We start from the raw sequence: 23,585 nt of genomic DNA, 5'->3' as shown, positions 1-23,585 counted from the left end.
TGGGGGCCCGAGGAGAGCCTTTGTGGGTCTGGGGGCTCTTTGGGAGCTTGGGGGGACCCTTGAGGACCGGGGGCTTCCTTCGGGGTTGAGGTAGGGGGATTGGAACCCTTTGGGGTTGGGTTCGGGGGAGCGGAACCCTTTGGGGTTGGGGTAGGGGGGGCGGAGCCCTTTGGGGTTGTGGTAGAGGACCTAACAACACTGTTCAAATGGAACTTGTGTAATATAACGACCACAGAGTTTCACCATTAAATTCTCTTCTAAAATCTCTTCAAAAATCATACTTTATAATGTCTCTAACTGTTTCGTCGAAATAATTCCATAAAATAGCTAAAACGGTTTCGCCAAAATTATCCCTAAACGGAATTTCAGCAGGTTCCTTTTGTTTGGCATCCCTGCGCTGGCGCATTTCAATTATTTGGAAACCTGATTCCCGCGCTAAAACAATTCATCGCTAAGATCTAAACTTTGCCTCGGAAACGATTCTTCTGGAAGAACTCCAGGCATTAATAAACTTTGCGCCGGAAACAATTCAATCAATCATGACATCATCTGTCATGTGTGATCTAAACTTTGCCTCGGAAACATTTCTGTTCGAAATCCAAAGACATTAATTAACTTGACGTCATCTGTCAGACATTAATTAACTTTGCCCGGAAACAATCTATTTCCTATTTCTGGATCATAACATTCGCTGAGAGCATGCCAAAAACAACAACAACAACAAATACTCGGATCATAACATTCGCTGAGAGCGTGCCAAAAACACACCTGGAGAAAGAGACCATTGACCCCATTAACCACGTGGTCTCATTCATCCATCCATCCATTCTTTCATTCAATCATTCATTAATTACTTGATCCATCCATCCATCTAGTAATCCATCCATCCATCAATTTATCAATCTATACATCAATCCATCAATCAATCCATCCCACAAACCAACAATCCAGCCGACCATCACTCCATCACTTCATTCATCCATTCATGCATCCATTCATCCATCCATCCATCCATCCATCCATCCATCAATCCATCCATCCATCCATTCATCCATTCATCCATTCATCCATCCATCCATCCATCCATCCATCCATCCATCCATCCATCCATCCATTCATCCATCCATTCATTTATTCATCCATCCATCCATCCATCTATCCATCTATCCATCCATCCATTCAGCCATTCATCCATCCATCCATTCACCCATACATCCATCCATACATCCATTCATCCATCCATCCATTCATCCATTCATCTATCCATTCATCCATTCATCCATCCATCCATCCATCCATCCATCTATCCATTCATCCATCCATCCATCCATTCATCCATCCATCCATCCATCCATCCATCCATCCATCCATCCATCCATAAATGTGAGAAAATTTCTGTTTTTTCATTCTCACTGACAAAATCCATAAAAACATACAAAAATGTGACAAACTTCCTGTTTTTTCAAATTCTCACTGACAAAAACCATAAGAATACACAAAAATGTGACATAGTTCCTGTTTTTTTCAAATTCTCACGGACAACAAACCATAAAAACAGACAAAAATGTGACAAAATTCCTGTTTTTTCATTCTCAATGACAAAAACCATAAACCACGTGGTTCGTCCCGGGCTGGTGCCCCCCCCCCCCCTCTACTAATATCGTAGACGGATGTTTAATAATTCATGTGCCTATCCACAAAAAATGTAGCATTTGTTCTTTTTTCAATGAAAATATGTAAAAATGGAAAATTCAACATGGCAAGATTGATGAATGTGTGCTAGTAGTCAAACAGTTTCACAATTTCGTGAAGAGTCAGGGGGAAATCTTAGAAAATCCTGGTTATTTACTGTATCAGTGAAAAATCCTATACAATTATGCCTGTAATCTAAGTTTTGTATTCTGTAAAAAAAAAAAACGATTTTTGAAAAGTGCAGAAACATTGACAAAGGCTGCAAGGTGTCTTGATAAAAGTTACAGCATCAAATACAGCATATTAAAGAACCTTAGTGTTGAGGTTTCACGCACCTATCCACAAGAAATGTAGAATTTGTTACTTTTTCAATGAAAATTAAATATAAAAAAAAGTTTTTTTTTAACTGAAAGTAAGGAGCGACATTAAAACTTAAAACAAACAGAAATTATTCCGTATATGAAAGGGGCTGTCCCCTCCTTAATACCTTAATACCTCCTCAATATTAAAAGAAACTATTAAAAAAGCGAAAACGGCGAGGTATTGACTAGGGGGTGACCCCCCTCATATACGTAATAATTTCTGTTTGTTTTAAGTTTTAATGTTCCTCCTTACTTTCAGTTGAAAAAACTTTTTTTTTATTTAATTTCTGATCCTTCTTTTATATAATACTGGGAAATCCGGCGCCCCTTCATATAAATGTCTCTTCTCCCAAGAAAACATTCTCCATAGAAGGATCCTCCCCCGTAACCCCCTCCTACGACACCCCCCATCAGAAAACAATCCCTCCTGAAACTTCTTTAAACTTCCCATTAACCAATACTATATGTAAACAATGGGCAAAGTTCATAACTTCCAGCCCTTCCCCCAAGAACTGTGGGGATTTAACTCATCCTCAAAGACATATTTATTAGATTTTCGACTATGCTGAACAAAATGGCTATCTCAAAATTTTGATTGGGTGACTTTGGGGAAAAAGTTAGCGTGGGAAGGGGCCAACTTGCCCTCCAATTTTTCCACTAGAACTTTTAATTTCCGTTCAAATGAGCCCTCTTACGATATTCTAGGACTACTTGATCGATACGAATACCCCTGGAAAAAAACAAAACAAATAAACACGCATCCGTGATCTTTCTTCTGACAAAAAATACAAAATTCCACATTTTTGCAGATAGAAGTTTGAAACTTCCGCAATAGGGTTTTCTGATACGTTGAATCTGATGGGGTGATTTTCATTAAAGTTCTATGAATTTTTGGGGGTGTTCCCCCTTTTTTCGAAAATAAGGCAAATTTTCTCAGGCGCGTAACTTTTGATGGGTAAAACTAAACTTAACGAAACTTATATATTTGAGCATTATATAAATCAGCATAAAAATCTGATACTATTGATGTATCTATTGGTATCAAAATTCTGGTTTTTAGAGTTTTGGTTACTATTGAGCCGGGTCGCTCCTTACTTACAGTTCGTTACCACGAACTGTTTGATATGTAAAAATGGAATAATGCCACGGTGGTGTGAATTGACATGGTGTATCACGTATGGTTGGGTTGCAAAAACTTGAATTAATAGATTGAAAGCATAATTTTTAACGGCAGTCAAACTCAAGTTTTCGCTCATTTTAATTTCGGGTCTCATTTTAAACTTTAAGATCAGCAGATACAAATACCTGTTAATATTCAAACTCAAAAAGACCAGAGACTACTATTAAAGAATAAATGAGACCCGAAACGAACAGAAATTAAATAAAAAATCATAGGAAAAAAAACATACAACAAGTAATAATATAAATGAATAAATAAATCTTAGAGCGCGTAATGCTTCATTTGAATATGCAAACCAAGCTTGAAACGACAAAAATATTTGCTATTGAAATATAAAAGAAAACTCAAAACGAATAGAAATTAAATAAACAATCAATGCAAACAAACATGCAATAGATACTAATGTATTTGAATAAATAAATCTTAAAACGAGTGAAACTTAAATTGATCATACAAATTAAGCTTGAAACGAACAAAAATTACTACAAAAAAAGTTTGGGTGTCGCCTCCTTCTCTCACTGTAAAAGTCTAAAACCTACAGCATCAATGGCGCTTTACTAAAAACTATATATGTCTTGAACAGTCATGGGAACTACAAACAAAATCAAATTGAATATTTGGTATATAGTGATATTACTTTTTTTAAAATCAATCAGTTCAAGATTTTATTTCACTGTAATTTTATTTTCATTTTCAATGCTTTAAGAACTGGAAAAGAAAATATTTGTAATATAATTCGTTTTCAGTGAAGCGCCAATGACGCAGTTGGCCTTAGGTTTTTACAGTTAAGGAAGGGGGCAGTATCCAAACTATTGATTGTAGTGAAACTATTTTTGTCTTGAACAATTTTAAAAAAACTAATAAAATAAACTTAATATTTGATGTATAATGATATTAATTGCTGAAAGCTCATCAGTTCATAATTTTACTTTAGTTTTGATGTTTATTTTTAATATTAAGTACAAAAGACAATGTTTGCAATAAAATTCGTTTTAAGTAGAGCGCCAGTGACGCAGTAGGTTTTAGACTTTTAAAGTGAGAGAAGGAGGCGATACCCAAACTCTTGTTTGTAGTGATTTTTGTTCGTTTCCAGCTTAATTTGCATAATCAATTGAAGTTTCACTCGATTTAAGATTTATTTATCCATTTACATTAATATCTATTGTATTTTTGTTTGCATTGATTGTTTATTTAATTTCTGTTCATTTTGGGTTTCATTTATACTGCAATAGCAAAGTATTTTTTTTTAGTTTTAAGCTTGATTTGCATGTTAAATTTAATCATTACTCCCTTTAACATTTATTTATTCATTCATATTATTACTTGTTGTATGTTTTATTCTATGATTGTTTATTTAATTTCTGTTCGTTTTGGGTTTCATTTAAATTTAGTAGTAGTTTCTGGTCGTTTTGAGTTTGAATTTTAACAGGTATTTATAACTGCTGATGTTAGTGTTAAAATGACCTTCACTTTTCCGTGAAAACTACTTTTTAGGAATTTTTTTTTAAATTCATATTCTAGAAATAACCTATTCCGTGTGAGAGAAATTTCCATGTTTCATTTTCTATAATGAGATGTTTTGTGCACCTGAGACGAAGAATTTCCAGAAATTACACCTCTTCATTAAGTAATGCTTTTTGTGAGTGATTCCAGATAATATTGTTGATTGTTCTCAATGTATTTTTAGTTATAAAAGACGTATTGTATTTTTAGTAATAAAATGGGAAAAAGCTTATAAAGAAGAGAGTATAAGCAAAAAACATGCATTAAAGAAAAATACATCGTAGAAATCAGTTTCAGACGAGCAAGATTGTCATTAGAGATAAATTTAAACAATTTTGAGGTATTTCCGAGAGCTTTTAATGAAAAATGCCTCGTTTATTTGAGCCAAGACTCACCATCGTGAGAATATACGGTTGCCTCCCCCCCCCTCTTAACAATCATTTCCAGAAGGAACGCTGATATTAGAGATAAATTTAAACCATATTAAGAGGTATTTTTGAAGGACTTTTAATGAAAATGCATCATTTCTTTGATTGTATGTTAGATTTTCCCCCCCTCCGTGAAAAAATTCTTTTAACACCTCCAACTTAACTTTTAAACTGTAGAACATGTTACTACATGCAATTCACGTCACAGTACCATTATTTGACTGCCTTCACACCCCCTAGCAATCATTTCCAGAGTGCAGGTGATATTAGAGATAAATTTAAACCATATTGAGATATTTCTGAGAGCCCTTAATCAAAATAGAGCGTTTCTTTAAGTGCATGTTAGATTTTTACTCTCCCCCTTCCCTCCACGTAAAAATTCTTTTAAGGCCTCCACCTTAACTTTAAAACTGTAGAAAATGATACTTCATGCAATTCACGCCACAGTGCCACACTATTACTGTTCTGCGGCACTTTCTGTCATCACATCATCACCTCCAAGACATTTTCAGACATTTCTTGTTAAAAATTACACATTCAATCCGGTAATTCAAGTTTTCGCAAGCCAACCCTATCATGATGCTCCACAAAACACCCCCACACCATTAAAGCTTTACACACCTGCCACACTGCCGTCCACGTTGCATACCCCCTCATCACCCCTAGACATTTTCAACCTTTTCACTCCGAAATTGAGCGTCTGAATCTAAATTAAAAACTGTTTATTATTTGAACAGTGGGAACTTGGTATCTTATTGCTAGAACGTGACACTCCAAGCAATTCACGCCACAGTGCCACGAAATTACTACTCTCTGACACCCTTTGACATCGCCCCATCACCTCCAAGACATTTTTTCAGACATATTATGTTAAAAATTATACTTCAATCCGATGATTCAACTTTTCGTAAGCCAAGCATGTTATAATAACATCCAAAGCATTCCATGCCACCATGACATTACACACTTACCATCCACGTTGCACACCGCCTCATCACCCCCTAGAACATTTTCAGCCTTGTCACTCCGAAAATAAGCTTGTCAATGAAAATTAAACACTTTCTTTATTTGAACAGCGGAAATCGTCATTTCATTGCTAGAACGTGACACTCCAAGCAATTCAGGCCACAATGCCACACTATTACTCTCTCTAATACCCCCATTCTCATTCCTAAGACATTTTCCATATATTTTTCGGTTTATAATCACGCATTAAATCCATTAGTTCATGTTTTCGCAACCCAACCCTCCGTAATATACCATGTCAATTCACACCACAATGCCACACTATTACTTCTCTGTGGCACCTCCTTCATCACTCCTAAGACATTTTCAGGCATTAAACATTAAAAATTATACTTCAATACATTGATTCACGTTTTCACGAGCCAAGCTTATCATAATAACCTCCAAAAAACCCCTACACTATCATAGCTTTACACACCTGCACTCTCATTATCCACGTGGCACACCCCCACTCATCACCCCTAGGACTTTTTCAGCCCTTCCCTCCGAAAATGAGCTTATGAATCTGAATTAAACACTATATTTGTTTTGAACAGCAGAAAATTGGAATTTTACTGCTAGAATGTGATTCTCCAATGCAATTCACGCCACAGAGAATTAAAAAAAAAATTGAATGTGCCTAATCTTTATTTCCATTAGTTTTATAAAAATTGGCAGCATGACGACAACCTTTGATACCCATTATCATCATTTATGCAGTTTCTAACGCTTTAATACCCCCAATGGATATATTTTCAATTGTTATAAATTTCCGACTATTCACGCCACTGTGCCATACTATTAATGCCCCGTGACAACTCTATGATACATATTATCATTCCTAAGACATTCTCCAGATATTCTCATGTAAAAAATCACACATTAAATCCATTGAATTATGTTTTTTGCAACCCAACTCTCAATGAGACACCATCTCGATTCAAACCACCGTACCACATCATTACTTGTCCTCTGGCACTCTCTGACACGTCATCTTAATTCCTAAGATTTTTTCAAGCATTTATTGTTAAAAAGCATACATTCAATCTATTGATTGACATTTTCGCAACAAAACCCTACGTGATACACCATGTCAATTCCCACCAGCGTGTCACTGCCCTCCGACACCCCTTTGACGTCTCCAAATCATTCCTAAGACATTTAAAAAAAAATTATTGGGTGATAACCCCGATTATGATTCCCGGTTACAACGCTTCCACCTCCAATTCTGCTGGATTCTACACCGGTACAACCGACTCCAGCTCCATCTATGAGTCCTCCGGTCCCAAATCCAAATCTGGCTCCAGTTGCGTCAGTTCTGAATTCCCCACTTCTAACCGCGATTTCATAATTCCGATTCCACCAGTTCCACAGCAAGTTCGAACATTTCCATTTTGTATGTGGCTACCTCCGTGGTAATCTATGGCTGCTCATGAACAATAGCTAGTTTGTTGTTCGTCTTCGATCAGTATCATTTGTACATTGGAAGGATAAACACTCACATCTTATTTTAAAAGATGAAAATGAAATATTTCATGAAAGCGTGCACTGATGATAAAGATATCGTAGCATTGAATGTCAAGAAAGAGAAATATTTGAATTATGAAACAAGTGTTAATGGGGATGTTATTGGAAATGTATGTGTGGGTTGTCATGAGAGTAGGGAGTTAAATTCCATTTGCTAATGATGGATATACCAGAGTTACATTTCCAGAGTTGATAATGCTCAAAGAGAATGCGAGCATAAAGCTTTTAGTTGATGACGAAGGCCATTTTCTTGCTTTTGCCACTGGTAACACATTACCCGTATATAGATCCTATCGCCATTATTCTGAGAATAATATTCAAAAGAAGACAAGAAGAAGAAGAAGAAGACAGGCTTATCCTTCAATCAATATCATAAACCATATCCTATCCAGATGCCAAATTTGCAAACTATGTAAAAATAACGTCGTAATAGACGATGAAACCGCAAGTGAAATGAAAAGAGCACTAGCAGACATTATCAGTAAGGAGATTAAAGATGAATTGATCAAAAACAAAGCATCAGCAAACGTTACTGCTACCATCATGGGTTTACCAACAGATGCAGTCCACGGAGCCAGTATTATTGACAATGAAATGTATGATAAGGTTGTTCAAATTTGTGTATATCCCAAAAATGGGAATATGTGACATCTGAAGAGAAAATACAACGAAGTATTTTACGACCTGATATAAGGTATTCATTTCTTATGATGATATTCGACACGCAATTATTTCAATAAATATGTTTTATTGCATTACTTTGTCTTGTTTCCACTATTTTGAGGGTACGCTATCAACTGCGAGAAAATTGAAAAGAGAACTTGAACTTTTCTTCACTTCTTTGGAAGAAAAATTCAGAATTAAACTGGAACTTTTCTATTATCTGGAAAAATTATGAATCGAACTGTAACATTCCCTATCTTCTAGGGAAATATTCAGACCAGAACTTGCTTTTTTTCTTCTTTGAAACATTCAGAACTGAAGCAGAAATTTTTCTCTTCTTTGAGAAAATTCAGAATTGATCTGGAAATTTTTCTCTTCGTTCGAAAAATTCAGAAGAGAACTTGAACTTTTATTCTCTCTTCTATGGAAAAATTCAGAAGAGAACTTGAACTGCTCTTCACTTCTTTGAGAAAACTCAGAATTAAAATAGAATTTTCTCACTCTTTCTCTTCTTTGAAAATGAAATCAGAAACTAAATTTAATACTTTTCTTCCATGGAAAAATTCAGAAGAGAACTTGAAACTTTTCTTCCCTTCTTTGAGAAAATTCAGACCTTAAGTAGAACTTTTTCTTCTTTGGGGAAACTCAGAACTGAGGTGTAACTTTTGTTTATTCTTCGGAAAAATTCAGAATCGGAGTTTAACACTTTTTCTCTCCTTTGGAAAAAAATTCAGAAATAGAACCTAAACATTTTTTCTCTCCTATGGAAAAAATTAAGAAGGGAACTTGAACTTTTTTTCTTTTATGAAAAAATTCAGGTTCGAAGTGAAACTTTTTAACTTCTTTGATGAATCTTAGAACTGGATTATATCTTTGAAAAAAAAATCAGAATCGAAGTTTTATTTTTTTTCTCCCTTCCGTGGAAAAATTCAGAAGAGAACTTGAACTTTTCTTCACTTCTTTGAGAAAACTCAGAATTAAAGTGTAACTTTGTCTCATCTTTGGGAAAAATTCAGAATCAAAATATAACCTTTTCTATCTTCTACGGAAAACTTCGGAATCGAAGTGTAACTTTTTTCTCTTCCTCGAGAAAATTCAGAACTGAAGTGGGAAGTGACGCGTTATCTAACCTAACTTAACCTAACTTAGACTATATTTTTAATTTTTTTTCATATTTTTCATTATTTACTCGGGTTTAATGGGTCCAGGGCATGAAAAAATTCAACTTCAAGACCAGAGTGGCACTGCAATACCGTTTTTTACACACATCTAAGGGCCATTTCGACTAAGGATATTCTAGCACTTGAGTGCTTTAAACAATTATTTACCATATTTTAGTTCGGAATTTTCTCAAAAAAGAGACGAAAAGTTCAAGTTCTCTTCCAAATTTTCTCAAGGAAGAGAAAAAGTTAAACCTCTATTTCGAATATTTCCAATGAATAGAAAAAGTTCCAGTTAAATTCTGAATTTTCACAAAGAAGGGAAATAAATCCCACTTCAGTTCTGAATTTTCTTAAAGAAGAGAACAATTGTTCTGTTCTGAATCTTTCCGTAGAAGATGAAAAAAGTAAAGTTTTGGTTCTGAATTTTTTCCAAAGAAGAGAGAAAGTTCCACTTTAATTCCAAGATTCCTGAAAGAAGTGAAGCGAATTTCAAGTTCTGCTCTGAATTTTTCCGTAGAAGATCAAAAAGTTAAACTTCGATTCTGATTTTTTTTTCCAAAGATATACTCCCGTTCTGAGATTCATCAAAGAAGTTAGAAATTCTATTTTGGTTCTGAATTTTCCATAGAAGAGAAAAATGTTGAGATTAAATTCTGAATTTTTTCCAAAGAAGAGAAAAAAGTATTAAACTCCGATTCTGAATTTTTTCTGAAGAAGAGAAAAAATTTACCCCTCAGTTCTGAGTTTCCCCAAAGAAGAAAAAAGTTGTACTTAAGTTCTGAATTTTCTCAAAGAAAAGAAGAAAAGTTCAAGTTTTCTTCTGAATTTTCTCAAGGAAGAGAAAATAAAGCTAAACTTTGATTCCGAATTTGTCCAATGAACAGAGAAATTTCCAGTTCAATCCTGAATTTTGACAACGAAAAGAAAGAACTCCCACTTCAGTTTTAAATTTTCTCAAAGAAGCGAAAAAAGTTACACTTCGATTCCGAATTTTTCCATAGACGATAAAAAAAGGTTATACTTTGATTGTGAATTTTTTCCAAAGAAGAGAGAAAGTTCCACTTTAATTCTGAGTTTTCTCAAAGAACTGAAGAAACGTTCAAAATCTTTTCTGAATTTTTCCAGAGAAGGGAGAAAAAAGTTGCACTTCTATTCTGAATTTTTTTTTCAAAGGTATACTCCTGTTCTGAGATTCACCAAAGAAGTTGAAAAGTTCCACTTCGGCCCCGAATTTTTTTCAAAAAAGAAAAAGTTAAAGCTCTCTTCTGAATTTTTTCCATAGAAAAGAAAAATGTTAAGGTTCAATTCTGAATTTTTTCCAAAGAAAAGAAAAAAGTGTTAAACTCCGATTCTGAAATTTCTCCAAAGCAGAGAAAAAAAAATAAGTTACACCTCAGTTCTGAGTTCCCCCAAAGAAGAAAAAGTTCTACTTAAGTTATGAATTTTCTCAAAGAAGATAAAAGAATTTCAAGTTCTCTTCTGAATTTTTCAATGGAAGAGAAGGGTTAAACTTCGTTTCTGAGTTTTTTAAAGATAAGAAAAAAGTTAAACTTTGTTTCTGGATCTTTTTGAAAGAAGAGAAAAAGTTACACTTCAGTTTTGAATTCCTCAAAGAAGGAAAAAATTATACTCCAATTCTAGATTTTTCCCATTGAAGAGAAAAAGCTTCACTTCGATTCTGAGATTACTCAGAAAAGGGTGAGAAAGTTCCACTTTAATTCTGAGTTTTCTCAAAGAAGTGAAGAGCAGTTCAAGTTCTCTTCCGAATTATTCCATGCATGAGAGAAAAAGAGTTCAAGTTCTCTTCTCAATTTTTGCAAAGAAGAGAAAAAGTTCCAGATCGATTCTGAATTTTCTCAAAGAAGAGAAAAAAGTTCCAATTCAGGTATAAATTTTTCAAAGCAGATAAAAACCGGTTCTATTCTGAACTTTTCCATAAGAGATAGGAAAAGTTACAGTTCGATTCTTAATTTTTTCAGAAAGTAGAAAAAATTCCATTTTAAATCTGAATTTTTATTCCAAAGAAGTGAAGAAAAATTCAAGTTCTCTTCTGAATTTTCCCGCAGTTTATAGCGTACCCTGAAAATAGTGTAAACAAGACAAAGTAATGCAATAAAATATTTTATTGAAATAATTGCGTTTCGAATATCATCATAAGAAATGAACACCTTAAATCTACTCATAAAATACTTCGTCAATTTTTCTCTTCAGATGTCGCATATTCCCATTATTGGGGTATACACAACTTTTAACAACTTCGTCATATATTCATTATCGAATATCGACTGCATCTGTTGTTGAACCAATGATGGTAGCAGTAATGTTTGCTGATGCTTTTTTTCGTCAATTCTCCTTTAATCTCCTTTCTGATCATGTCTACTACTGCTCTTTTTATTTTACTGGCGGTTTCACTGTCTACTACGGCGTTGTTTTTACATAGTTTGCAATTTTGGCACCTGGATAAGATATGGTTTATGATATTAAAATAAGGGTAAGCCTGTCTTCTTCTGCTTGTTTTCTTTTGAATGCTAATCCGAAAAAAGGACGATAGGATCTATCAACGGGTAATGTGTTACCAGTGGCTTAAGCAAGAAGTTGGCCTTCGTCATCAACTAAAAGTTTTATGCTCGCATTCTCTTTGAGCATTATCAACTCTGGAAATGTAACTCTGGTATATCCATCATTAGTAATGCGAATTTTTTTGGTAATCCAATGGAATTTAACTCCCTACTGTCATGGCAACGCACACATGCATTTCCAAAAAGATCCCCAATAACATTTTCATAATTCAAATTTTTTTCCCCATTTCATAATTCGAATATGTTTCTTTCTTGCCATTCAATGCTACGATAATTTTATCATGAGCGCACGCTTTCTTGAAATATTTCATTTTCGCATTTTAAAATAAGATATGAGTGTTTATCCTTCAAATATATATATGCTGCCAATTTTTATAAAACCAGTGTAAACAAAGAGTATGCTCGTTCAAAAAATGTCTAAAATTCTCTGTGGCGTGAATCGTCTTAGACAATCACAATCTAGCAGTTAAATGCCAAGTTTCTGCTGTTCAAAAACTATAATGTTTAATTTAGATTCACAAGATTATTTTCGGAGGGAAAGGGTTGAACATTTCCTATGGGTAATGAGTGGGGGTTTGCCACGTGGATGACGGAGGGGCAGGTGTGTAAAGCCGTGATGGTCTAAGGGTGTTTTGGAGGTTATTATGATATGCTTGTCTCATGAAAACTTGAATCAATGGATTGAAGCATAATTTTTAACAGGTAGTGGCTGAAAATGTCTTAGGAATGATGAAGGGAGTGCCACAGAGCAGTAATAGTTGGGCATTGTGGCGTGAATTGACATGGTATATTACAGAGGGTTCGGTGGTGAAAACATAAACCAATGGATTTAATGCATGATTTTAAACAGGAAAATATCTGAAAAATATCTTAGGAATGAGGATGGAGGTGTCAGAGAGCAGTAATAGTGTGGCACTGTGGCGTTAATTGCTTGAAGTGTCACGTTCTAGCAATTAAATACCAAGTTCCGCTGTTCAAATATTTAAAGTATTTAATTTAGATTCACAAGCTTATTTTCGGAGTGAAAAGGTTGAAAATGTCCTAGGGGATGATGAGGGGATGTGCAATGTGGAGGATAGATGTTTAATGCGATGGTGGTGTGGAGTGTTTTGGAGGTTATTATGCTTTTCTTGGCTTGCAAAAAATTGAGGCATCGGATTGAGGTATAATTTTTAGCATTAAAAATGTCTGAAAAATGTCTTGGAGGTGATAGTGCGATGTCAGAGGGTGTCACAGAGCAGTAATTGTGTGGCACTGTTGCGTAAATTGCTTGGAGTGTCACGTTCTTGCAATAAAATGCCGAGTTCCCGCTGTTCAAATAATAAACAGTGTTTAGTGTAGATTCAGAAGCTTATTTTCGGAGTGAAAAGGTTGAAAATGTCCTAGGGGTGATGAAGGGGTATGCCACGTGGACGGAAGTGGGGCAGGTGTGTAAAGCTGTGATGGTTTTGGGGTTTTTTGTGGAGTATCATGATGGGCTTGACTTGAAAAAACTTGAATCACTGGACTCAATGTGTACTTTTTACCAAGAAATGTCTGAAAAATGTCTTGGAGGTGATTATTTGATGACAGAGGGTGCTGGGGGCAGTCAAATAATGGTACTGTGGCATGAATTGCAAGGAGTAACATATTCTACAGTTTAAAAGTGAAGGTGGAGATTTTAAAAGAATTTTTTCCGCGGAGGGGGGTCTGTTAAAATCTAACATACACTCAAAGAAATGATGCATTTTCATTAAAATCCCTTCAAAATACTTCTTAATATGGTTTAAATTTATCTCTAATATCAGCGCACCCTCTGGAAATGATTTTTAGGGGGTTAGGGGCAGCCGCATATCGTCATGATTAAGATTATTGGCTCAAAGAAATGAGGCATTTTCATTAAAGGTCTCGGAAATAGATCGAAATGGCTTAAATATATCTCCAATATCAATCTTGCCCGTCTGAAAATGCTTGCTAAGATGTATTTTTCTTTAATGTATGGCTTTTTTGCTTATACTTTATTCTTTATAAGCTTTTTACGTTTTATTTTTTGTTTTTTGTGTTTTTTTAGCTGCTTTTTCTTTGTTTTAATATTGTTGTAGACTTATTTAATTGATAGAAATATTATTTACAAAGTCTTTGTTTTTAAGATTTATTGTTTAGGACGAACCTTAAATACCTAAGCGTTCACACAATTTAAGCATCTTTTATAACTAAAATACATTAAGAACAATCAACAATATTATCGGGCATCACTCTCTAAAAATCATTTCTTAATGAAAAGGTGTAATTTCTGGAAATAGATATTCTCCGTCTGCATGCCAATTGTCGCAGGTTCACGAAACATTCTAGAAATTGAAACATGTGAATTTATCTCACACGCAATAGGTTATTTCTAGAATATATTGACCAGGACAAAATACTGGGAATAGCAGTTTAGTCCAGGTACTTGAGGCGCTGTTCCATTGAAAGGAGGAACAGCGAGGAAACGTTTTAGCGAAAAATAAAATCTAAAAAAGTATTATTTGACAGGGATGTGTGTGCTTTCATTACGCAAGATGTGCACTGCCATTGCGTAAGATGTGCGCTATTATTACGTAAGATACGTGCTGTCATTACGCAAGGTGTGCGCCGTCATTACGCAACGTGTGTGCCGTCCTTACATAAGATATGTGAGCCGTCGTTACACAACAACCACGTGCGTGCCATGCTCAGTTGTAATCGGAGATTCCCTATGGGTTGCTGGAGTCTAGCTTGTCACCTACGATGGCGTCATCCATATTGCACTTTGTCACGGGAATCCCGGGTGTTTTCCAGAAAAAAACAATAGACTCTATAACAAAATTGGATGAGAATCGAGAGAAAATGATGTCTGATGTTGGTTGCTAGAGTAAATATGGGAACACCTGGAAACTGGTGACCGCATTGTACAGGTGGGAGGGGTTAGTAGCCCACTTAACTGACTTCCCTTGTTAATTCCTTATTATTACTACTTAATAACTACCCCGTCCATACTCGAGAAATTAGATTAATCATATGGAAATACTGAAACAAAATTGCGTCATCTGGAAACATAGCGTCACAAAAACAGGGATATGCCGTTAAACCTTCTTCTTGCACCGTTAAACCATTAATAGAAGAAAGGAGTTGTCCCTAGGGATGATTTTAAAATTGGAACCCCCTCACTACTGACGCTGCATAAATAAAGGGTGTCTCATTCTGGAAACTATATTTAAACTTTAGTTTTTGGGGGTTTAGGGGGACTAAAAGGTACCTAGGTTGGGTTAGGTTAGGTTACGTATTAATTACATGCTATGATTTACCCCCCTCCCTCCCACACTCCCCTAATGTGCAAATATATAGTCCAAATTTATTTCTGAACTATTATATTTTTATCCTATTTTGTTTTGTTTCAATAAAATTAACGAAATTTCACTTGTCGCGTGACTAATATATTCTTAACAATTACCTTTCTGGCTTATTATGGCAAATGTTGTCTTACTTTATTTTTTTTGTCTGTAGGCTCTGGCGTATTTGGCTTTTTTTCAAAGGATCTGGCGTATTTTCTGTTTCACCTTCTGGCAACACTGGTTTCCATTTTCAAAATGACCCTGATAGGAATATACCACATGCCCGTAGACTCTCTGTTAATATTCTCAAAAGAAGTGACCAAGAAACCAACTGCCATGAGACAATTGACATTAATAAACGCTGCCATCTAACGGTGCGGAGTGGTCATTTAATACTGTAATAATTCAAAATCGCTTATTACGCAAAACGGTTATTTTTTTCGTGAAAGTGAAGCATGGCGAACCAAGGGCAAGTAGAAGTAAAAATAGAGTTCGATTAGGGGCAAAACCTTGTCGGGTTTGTTTTTCAATGACTCTATCTTAGGGTAAGCAATTAAGCTAAAAGTAGTGTTGCATTTTGGACAGAACGTTGTCTGACTTATTTTTGGCATTTTTTTTTTCAAGGGCTCAAGATTTTTTTTTTTTTGGTTTATTTATGTTATTTGTGGCTTATTAGGGCAAAACATTGTCCTGTTTTACGTTCTTTGTGTTTTCAAAGGGTCTGACGTATTTTTGGCGTCTTTTTCAAAGGCTCTGGTGTACATGGGCGTAGGCAGCATCTTGTGTAGGGGGGGGGGCAGCTGCTTCTGTAATGGAGGGGGGAGGGATCTTACTGATACTTCCTGAGGTCCTTTGAATATAGGTCTTTAGGAACTAGTCATTCTATATTCCACTAAAACTCGGCCTTTAACATTTTCTATGCTCTACTTTTCCTGCAACAGTATAACATAAGAGACCCCCTATCCTACTTCAAATTTCCAGAAAACATAAACACCACAAAAGCGATTTGACACAAATCACATTATGGTTAGATAACAGCTTCTTCTAAGAATTCAACTCAAAAGTTTACAGTTGGGCAATATTACTTCTGGTGGATTATAAACGTTCTGACAGATTGCAGTGTATTTTTTTTTTAAAAGTCTGACCTTAATTAATACTTTTACCAAAAATTTCAGATTGGATCAGGTTTTATGGTGATTAACTCTGGAATTTTGTTCAATTTTGTCTGAAAGCCTACGCCTAATTACGAATACTAGAAAACTCGCGTTGTAAACTCGCATTGTATTCTCCTATTATTTGCCTGTTTTTGGCAGCTTCCGAGACGTGCCATCTTCACCAGTTTGCTGTTAGTATTTTTTCATCCTGTGGGATAGTGAACTCCCATGCTCGGCCTCAATACCCAGAGTAAATTCGGCATGCCGTGCCAAGGTGTCCCAAAGTGGGCTATTCTTGTAAAAGCTGTGTAAACAGCATATTTAAAGGTTGAAGGCAAGCTTAATACCCAAAACTGTGTTATTTCTGGCGTTGTTTAATCCTGTCAGAACATTAGGTGAACTGAAGTTCTTTTATTTCTGTTAAATTTCATTCAAGATAAAATGGTTAAAAGTAAAACAGAAGAGAAAAGAAAAGAAAGGTGGCTGTGATCCAGAAGAGAATAAAATAGCAGTTTTTTCTGTCATATTCTACAAGAAGTCAGTTGGATTCTCTGGAAGTACCATGGGTGTCCCTAGAGGAACGCTGCAAGGCTACATAAAAAAAAAGTTGAGAAGCTGAATATCCCTCTAAAAAGTCGGGATCTGAATTTCCTTACACCCTGTTACAGCCCATGATCAATATTTACAGAGGAGCAAGCAAAAAGACAAAAAACTTACTTGAAATCGATAGCTTATATGCTTTCGACTGTATTCCCCTAGAAGTATGTAAATGTAAATACACTTCTGCCATTATTAAGACCATAAAAGTACTGGATAACGTAACTGCAAAGGTAGGGGAAAGAGTGGAAGAATCAAACAGTTCGTGGTAACGAACTGTAAGTAAGGAGCGACCCGGCTCAATGGTAACCGAAACTCTAGAAAACGGGTTTTTGATACAAATAGATACATCACAGGAATCAGATTTCAATGCTGATTTCAAACATAAAAGTTTTATTAAGTTTAGTCCTACCCATCAACAGTAACGCGCCTGAGAAAATTTGGCTGATTTTCGAAAAAGGGGAAAAGACACCCTAAAAGTTATAGAACCTTAATGAAAATCACACCATCATATTCAACGTATCAGATAACCCTACTGTAGAGGTTTTAAGCTCCTATCTACAAAAATGTGGAATTAGAAGAAAGATCACGGATGCGTGTTTATTTGTTTGTTTGTTTTGTTTGTATGTTTTTCCCCAGGGGTGATCGTATCGACCCAGTGGTCCTAGAATGTCGCGAGAGGGCTCATCCGAACTGAAATGTAAAGTTCTACTTCCCTTTTTAAGTGACCAAAAAAAATCGAGGGCAACTAGGCCCCCTCCCACGCTCATTTTTTTCCCAAAGTCACCCGATCAAAATTCTGAGATAGCCATTTTGTTCAGAATGGTCGAAAATATGATAAATATGTCTTTTAGGATGACTTAATCCCCGAAGTTCCCAGAGGGAGGGCTAAAAGTTATGAACTTTACCCAATGTTAACATATAGTATTGGTTATTGTGAAGTATACAGAAGTTTTCAGGAGGTTTTTTTTCTGGTAGTGGGAGGGAAGCGTGGGTCGGTGGTTATGTTGGAGGATCTGTTCAAGAAGGAAGTTTTCATGGGGGAAGGGAAATTGCCATGAAGGGGGCGCCCGACTTGCCAGCATTATTTATTGGTTATTGGGAAGTATACAACCATTTTCAGGAAGGATTTTTTCTGGAGAGGGGGGGCTAGACGAGGGGGCTAATCCCCAGAATATTTCTGTGGAGGATGTTTCTTTGGGGTAAGGGAAATTTCTATGACGGGGGCGCCGGATTTCCAAGCATTATTTAAAAAACGATCAGAAATTAAATAAAAAAAAACAACAAGTTTTTTCAACTGAAATGTAAGAAGGAATATTAGAACTTAAAACGAAAAGAAATTATAACGTATGTGAGGGGGTTCTCTCCCAATTAAATACCTCGCTCTTTACACTACAGTTTTTTTTTTTATTGCTTTAAAAATAGCAGTATATTCTAATTAAACGGCCTTTGTGATTCAGGGGTTTGTGAATCAATTTTTTTTTTAACTTTTAACGTAAAGAGCGAGGTATTGACTAAGGGGAGAACCCTCTCATATACGTAATAACATATACGTAAAAAAAAAAAACAATAAAAAAACAAGCGATACGGATCAATATTAATCGAAACTTTTAAAAACGGAAATTTGATGTCAATAAATTTATCAAAAGAATGGGTTTCTAATGCTGATTCTAAATATATAAATTTTATTAAGTTTAGTATTACTCATCAAAGGCTACGAGCCTGAGAAAATTTACTCGATTTTTTAAAGAGGGGGGAAACATCCCCTGCATTAACTAAAAAACGATCAAAAATTAAATTAAAAAAATAAGTTTTTTTTAAACTGAAAGTAAGGAGCGACATTAAAACTTAAAACGAACAGAAATTAGTCCGTATATGAAAGTGGCTGTCCCCTTTTCAACGCCTCGTTCTTTACGCTAGAGTTTTTTATTGTTTTAAAAAATAAAGTTGTGAGACAGAGCCAAATTTTAGCGTAAAGAACGATGCGGTGAGGAGGGGACAGTCCCTTTCATATAGGGAATAATTTCTATTCGTTTTAAGTTTTAATGTCGCTCCTTACTTTCAGTTTAAAAAACTTGTTTTTTTTATTTAATTACAGGTAAAGATTGGTACCGTGGTTTTATGGATTGACTTAAAACTCTATCAGTAAGAACGCCAATAAGTACAAGCCTGACGGACAACTGCTTTCAACTGTCACAGTGTAGGAACTTTCTTTAACAACCTGGATTGAGGTCTATATAAACACATGTTGAGACCACAAGATATTGGAAGTTATGAAGAATCAGGTCTGAAAAAATCCACAAGCCTGGTAAAATCATTGCACAGCGAGGCCAGAAGTAAGTAGGGAAGGTCACGTCAGCAGAAAGAGGTCAGTTGACCACGATTTGTGCTGGTGTTAATGTATTGGGAACATAGTCCCTCCTCTACTTATTTCCCCACAAAAACAGTGTCCGGAAATTTTACTCAGGGGAGCTTTACCAGGAACCATCATGATCAGCTCAGAAAATACTCCTGGCTGGATGACTGCCTCTCATTCTTTGCTTTACTTTCAGCATTTTATCAATCAACTCAAACCCAAAAAATCAACAGGAAAGAAATATGAAAAACTCAGAAGTTCTTACTGACCCCCCTATGAAAGAATGTATTACTGCTAGGATAAAAGCTGTATCTGCCAAAAAGCCCTAGTCCTGGAACGGAAGAGAGTCAGACAAGTGAAAAAACTAAAAAGCAAAAGGCGTGTCTCTGGCAACAAGAGTTAAAGTTAGAGTGACAATTCTGACGTAAATGATCCTGTATACAGCAACTCTTCAGACCCCAGCATAGACAATGAAGACAAGCCCCCTACTAGCAACTTCTAATTTGACACTGAGAAAGTCAAGGCTGGTGATTACATTCTGATTGAGCTGAAGAGCAAGAAAGGGAATTCTGTTCACAATGTTATCATTATCAAAAGTAGCAACTGAAGAACTTAAGGTCCTCTTTTGGAAGAAGACTGGAGCAAGAGACTTTGTGCTAACTGACGAGATGGATAGTGTCTTAAAGACAGAAGTTGAAATAAAACTTCCACCACTGAAACGTAGAACACCAAGATTAGTGGAGCGGCTTACTTTTGGTGTTGATCATTGAATGTATAATTTTAAATTAATACTCTTTATTTTTTTTTTTAAACCTTAATGAAATTCATTTTGTAGTTTTTTATGCTGACCATATTCTTTCTTAGTTTTATAGCCGAAAAACAAGCTTTAATGTTCCCCTGGTCACTTTTGTTTTTCTTTTGTCCGGTGGCCAAACGTAAGGCAGAGACGACTGAACCAGTGCCGGGATGGCCCAGGTTTGGCACTCTTGACCACTTGGATAGAGAGGCATCCAGGTGGAAAAATGGCGGAGTATTTCTAATTGTCTTTTTCAAGGATGGTATTGAATGAATTACTTTTGCTTTGACATGCTCAGCAATTTCTTATCGCTTGAATCAATTCATGGAGAATCAAACAAGCCAAAATCAGCCGATCGTGGGCCAGTCTCCAATATATATATCGGACAGAAAATCAATATTGAAGTTCGAAACGTAAATGTTGATATCGCAAACGATATTTGGAAATTTCTGTTTATTTCCAGCTTTTTTAACCATCTACCAGGTAACATCCAACAATAAATTCCAACATACGAAAAGTTCTCGCTAATATCTATCGTAAATTTGAAGTTTTAAGGGGGCAGCTTCCCCCCCTGCCCCCCCCCCTTCCCTGCGCCCATGCTGGTGTATTTTTGTTCCATCTTCTAACAGCAGTGGTTTCACTTTTCAAAATGACACTGATAGGAAAGGACCACATTAGCCCCCCTGTTAAAATTCTTAAGGAAGTGACCGAGAAACCAACTACCTCGAGAAACTTGAAATTAGCAAACGCTGCGATCTGGACGGTACGAAGTAGTCATTTAACGCTATAATAATTCAAAATGCCTTATTAAAAGATATATGTTATTTGTTCCTTTACCAAGATAATGTATAATATTATACGATTTTTTAAAACAGACTATATAATGGGCTGAGCCGGTAACTTCCAGTGAATCACTAACCTTCAGCTTTGAAAATATTCACGTGATGCAGTACTGTCGAGTACTTGAAGCCAAGAAAGCGTTTCTCATTAAACGGTCAGTTGGTTTAATTAACATCAAGACAAACTTTATACATGATTTTTTAATTTACCCTGTTTCGTCTCACGTCTAGGAGATCTAGTTGAAAGTGATAATTTTTCTTCCTTTTTTTAGGGCGGATGAGAATAAGGGAACTTGAATTATTCGTTAGAAGGGGTAGAATATATTTTCTCTGATCTATAGAAGCAAATTGTGCTCCCAAATTTCTCTCAAAGTAGTGCCACTCGTTTCGTCATGGTTTCTGTCAGCTGCGAATCACTATCGTACATCGTAAAATTTCATTTTTATGAAATTTTCATAAACATTTTGAATCATTATATTTTTCATCCTAGCAGTCCTTTCTTCTTATTCCCCATTATCAAACAAAATTCCTGCGTGCTTGCCTTGGTGTAACATTCTGAGTGTTGTCATCTGGGTAGAATTGTCAGAAAACCAGACTACTGGTAATGCTTCTATGTAATGTATATATTATTAATGTATAATATTGATAGGACACTGATGAAATTATGCTTCTTATCGATAATCAATCAATAAAACATTCAATCAATAAGCATTAATGTATAATATTATACGATTTTTTAAACAGACTATATAATGGGCTGAGCCGGTAACTTCTAGTGAATCACTAACCTTCAGCTTTGAAAATATTTACGTGATGTAGTACTATCGAGTACTTGAAGCCAAGAAAGTGTTTCTCATTAAACAGTCAGTTGGTTTAATTAACATCAAGACAAACTTTATACATGATTTTTTTTTTTTAGGGCGGATGACAATAAAGGAACTTGAATTATTCGTTAGAAGGGGTAGAATATATTTTCTCTGATCAATAAACAAATAGCAAACGGTACGGTTTCTTCCTTTTATGCATGCCATCTTACAGGCTGTTTAGCTAATATGTTGTGTATGTTTAAGTTCAGTATGTATGATAGTATGTATGACTAGTATGAGTACTTGTCTGTTAAACAGAACGCATTCAAGGATTACGCTGTGAAAGATCTACTAGAAGCCAGTTTCCCTTCCTGGATCAGTTATGATTTCTTATGTTGGGTGAGAAAACTACGATATATGAATATTTTTATTTAATATTTAATATTTTTATTTATTTAATATTTAATATTTATTATATAGAAGGGGCTAGGGGTTAGGTTAAGTATTTAATGTTATGCGTCCTGCGCGACCCGCTTTCCACAATTCTTTGTCGCAGTTTCCATAATTTTGTTTCTAAAGAATTATATTGTCACCATGTTTTGGCATATTCCATTAGCATTTTTTTTCTTTTAGAAGAGAGAGAATTTTATTAAAACAACAAAGAGACAAAAACATAAAACAACAGAAAAAAACAAACAAAAAAAACATTAACTTAACTTTACTTGATGAATGTGTTCCGTTTAACAGACAAATACCCTAGTATGCTTTACATTAGCCATTGTACGTATGTTATATTTGGAAAATAAAAATCAGGAAGATCTTTTAAAAGGTACCACGGAGAAATAGAATTTATAAACCGGTTTCAACGAAAATCAAACTCGCATATTTCTAAACAAGATGAGGAATCAATCGTGCAACTTTTAGTCATTTAACCTGCTTCTTCTAGAAGTGGTCAACCACTTAAAATTTACCAATCTCATTAATGGTTTATCAAAACACCCAAACAGAAGCAAGAAAAAAGGTGACGAAAGAGGTATTATTTCGTAGCAAGTTTTTCTGCCAAGTATGTCAGATCAACTAAGCAAATAAAACCAAAAGCCAAACAGCTAACGCAATTTAAATTGACCTTGACAATCATTGCAGTTTGATGACATGACGTTTCTTTTCTCAGACACTGATGGGTATTTGATTATTTTTCGAGAAGTTTCCAATGTAAGAAAGTTTTTTAACCGGTGATTATTTTTGTCACCCATGGAACTTCCTGCGCATCACGTCATTTTGATGAACCCTTCTACACCGCTCATGGTGTCACTGACTCCTGACCACGCCCTTGTCAATAATTTCAGTTTATAGACCCGAAATTGCATCACAGCAAACTTTACAGTTCATCGGTTAAGATAAACTAAAAAATGAGGGTCGCCAGGGCAGGGGCGGTTCTGGTCTCTCTTGCGCCTTGGGCAAAATCTTGATTAGCCACCCCTCCCCCTGTCTTCAACAAAATTTTCATATATTAGCAAAATTATTTTCAGTTTATTATCTGATTAATAGTTTACGTTTTAATTATTTTTCAATTTATTATTGAATCATTTTAATTAATTATTTTCAT

The sequence above is a fragment of the Artemia sp. Qi Xiang Cuo genome, chromosome 3 (genome assembly GCF_049724085.1).
Source record: "Artemia sp. Qi Xiang Cuo chromosome 3, ASM4972408v1, whole genome shotgun sequence".
Classification (NCBI taxonomy): domain Eukaryota; kingdom Metazoa; phylum Arthropoda; class Branchiopoda; order Anostraca; family Artemiidae; genus Artemia; species Artemia sp. Qi Xiang Cuo.
This window is presented reverse-complemented; position numbering follows the sequence as displayed.